General features: G+C 38.4%; 1 protein-coding gene across 2 annotated transcripts in view; it reads right to left on the bottom strand.

The window, feature by feature from the left end:
• The window catches only part of LOC126498315 (glycine N-acyltransferase-like protein Keg1), a 111800-nt gene that overhangs the window by 34613 nt on the left and 74461 nt on the right, over positions 1-2726 (bottom strand). The gene's annotated exons all lie outside the window — the stretch shown is intronic.

Here is a 2726-nt window from a genome sequence, read left to right as displayed (position 1 = left end):
GTGGGAGCCTAGCCAGTTTGGATGTTCACCTTCCTAGACATGGACGGAGGGGAGAAGACCTTGGACTTTCCAGAGGGCAGGGAACCCTGACTGCTCTTCAGACTGGAGAGGGAGGGGGAGAGGAGAGGGGGAGGGGGAGAAGGGTGGGAGGAGGGGGAGGGAAATGGGTGGCTGGGAGGAAGCAGGAATCTTTTTTCAATAAAAAAATTATTTTACTCCAATTGTGTGAATATACATGTATTTGTATCTGAGTGTTGTATCGTGTGTGTGTGGGGGGCGGGTGGGTGCTTGTAGGAGCCCGTGGGTGTGGGTGTCACATCCCTTGGAGTTAGAGTTACAGGTGTTTGTGAACCACCTGACATGTTGTATCCAGACTCCCGTTCTCCTGGTTTAGCAGAAAGTGTTGTTGATCACCAACCCATCTCTCTAGCCTTAGTGTTTTGTTGTGTTATTAATTTCTGTTTGTTTCCTGAGATTTTGTTAACATAATTAAAAGCTGGCCACTGAGTTCTTCTTCCCTGAAAGTGCAGGTATTAAGCAATTGTATCCAGTGAACTCTTTGGTAATCTTGTGAGGCCTCTGGACCCCTCTTCAGGGTAAGTGATGGGCTACTAAGTAAATTAAACATATGGATTATGGAGAAAACAAACTGGTATTGAAATACATTTATTTAAGTTTCAAATGATGATTAACGCCATAGCTAACAAATATCTAATGGCAAAGTCTAGTAGTGAGTGCAACTATTTATTAAATTATTATGTTATTACATTCTCTCTGGTTCTAAACATTTTAGTTAAATAAGGTATTTGTTATATTATGTATGGTATAAGAATTTCTACATTTATTAAGCAATAGCTCAATATTAGCTGTGGAAAATTATATATGTGACAAGTAAAACAAAAAAGAGCTAAAAGAGCCTTCATATTAATTTTTTATTCCTTCATTATTTAGTGTATTCAGTAATTATCTCCTTCCAGTTCTTATGGACAATTAGGAAATCTGGTGGGTACAAGGGGAACAGTGATGCTGAGTTACGCATGCTGGCCAAGTGACCCAAAATCTGAGTATAATTGATCAAGTTTTAAAGCGCACATATGTATAGGAACTCATAATACAGTTCACAGGAATTTTTCTATTTTACTCACCAGTTTGAACTGTGTCACCTACATTGCATGGGATGATCAAGACCCTTTTTCACATGTCAGACAGTTGTGTAGCTGGGTCTATTTGTGGGACTTTGATTATGGAAGAAGGGGGTATCCCCACTGCTTTGACTGGCTCTTGAGAATCTATGACTCATGCTGGATTGCCTTGCCCAAACTGAATAAGGGAGTCTTAGGGGTTTATGGCATCTTGATAGGCCATGCCTTGCTGACATACAGAGAAGCCTGTCCCTTTCTGAGCAAATTCAGAGAAGGAGTGAATTTGGGGTGTGAAGGGGAGGAAAGGGGAGAGAGTGAGAAGATAAGATGGAAGAGAGGTTGTGGTCATCATGTAAAATAAATAAATGAATAAACCAGAAATGTCTGGAAGATCTTTTGTATTTGTAAATTCTCTGAATTTATTATGTTTACATTGGAATTGTATTTCTTTAAGCTTCATAGTGTGTGTGTGTGTGTGTGTGTGTGTGTGTGTGTGTGTGTGTGTGTGTACAATGCACATGCGGGTGCCTGCAGAGGCCAGAAGAAGGCATCAGAGCCCATGTAGTTGAAGTTGAGGATGATTGTGAGTCATCATTTGGGTTCTATGAATGAAACAGGAGTCCTCTGAAAGATCAGTCAGTGCTCTTAATGACTGAACTAACTTTCCAGTCCTATATTTGAACTTTAGAATTTGCTATTTTGTATTAGATCTCACCCACAAACCCGGATGGTACAGCACCAGCAGCCCACCACCGGGACAGCAGTCCCTGGGATGCAGAGAAGGCAGGGATGATTCCTGATATTCTCTTTACACTTTTTAAAATTAGAATTCAGTTGTCAAAACTTTGTGTAGGCTGATTTCTGTATTCTCTACTCTGCTTCATTTATCTAAATATTTATCCCATCACTAATCTATAGTTATTATTACAGTTTTCTTGTAACTTAGCATGGCACTTTTGATTCTTTTTAATTTATTCTCTTTTTTCAAAATTAAAAAAAAATTGCTATTTTGGATGATTCTGTTGCTAAGACAGATCTTAAAAAAATTAAAGTGAAAATAAAATTCAAAAATAATTTGGTATATGTTTAAACATTTAAGAAACTAAGACTGTAAATAGATGTAAATACACATACACACATAAATATATACACTATATAATTTATAAGTTCCTAAAAACATAGCTGACTTCAAATGGAATAAGAAAGGCAATTAAAGCCTTGTTTTAAAATGAACCCCTGTGCAACTTGACTTTAGATTGAAAAAGAATATAAATATTCTGTCATTTCCAGAAAATTTGAGGGGGAAAAACAAATTAAACAACTGTTTGGAGCCACAGGACTGGCAGCAGAAGGATTTGAGAACTGGAGGGAAGAACTCAGGGGCTGTCTGCTGTTGGAGCTTTAGACGGTTGTCTAAAGTCCCGACTATTTGAACATACTCCAGAAAATTTATTTAAATTCAGCTAATAAAAGTTCAGACACAACATTTTCCTCTTTACTGAAGAGATGGTCTTTCCACAATCCAAGATCTCTCTCTCCCTCCCTCTCTCTCTCTCTCTCTCTCTCTCTCTCTCTCTCTCTCCC

Source organism: Alexandromys fortis, unplaced genomic scaffold (assembly GCF_014885135.2).
Source record: "Alexandromys fortis isolate MF-2015 unplaced genomic scaffold, M_Fortis_MF-2015_v1.1 scaffold_3, whole genome shotgun sequence".
NCBI classification, from domain to species: Eukaryota; Metazoa; Chordata; class Mammalia; order Rodentia; family Cricetidae; genus Alexandromys; species Alexandromys fortis.
Note: the sequence above shows the minus strand (reverse complement) of the source record. Positions and strands in the feature narration are given on the sequence as shown.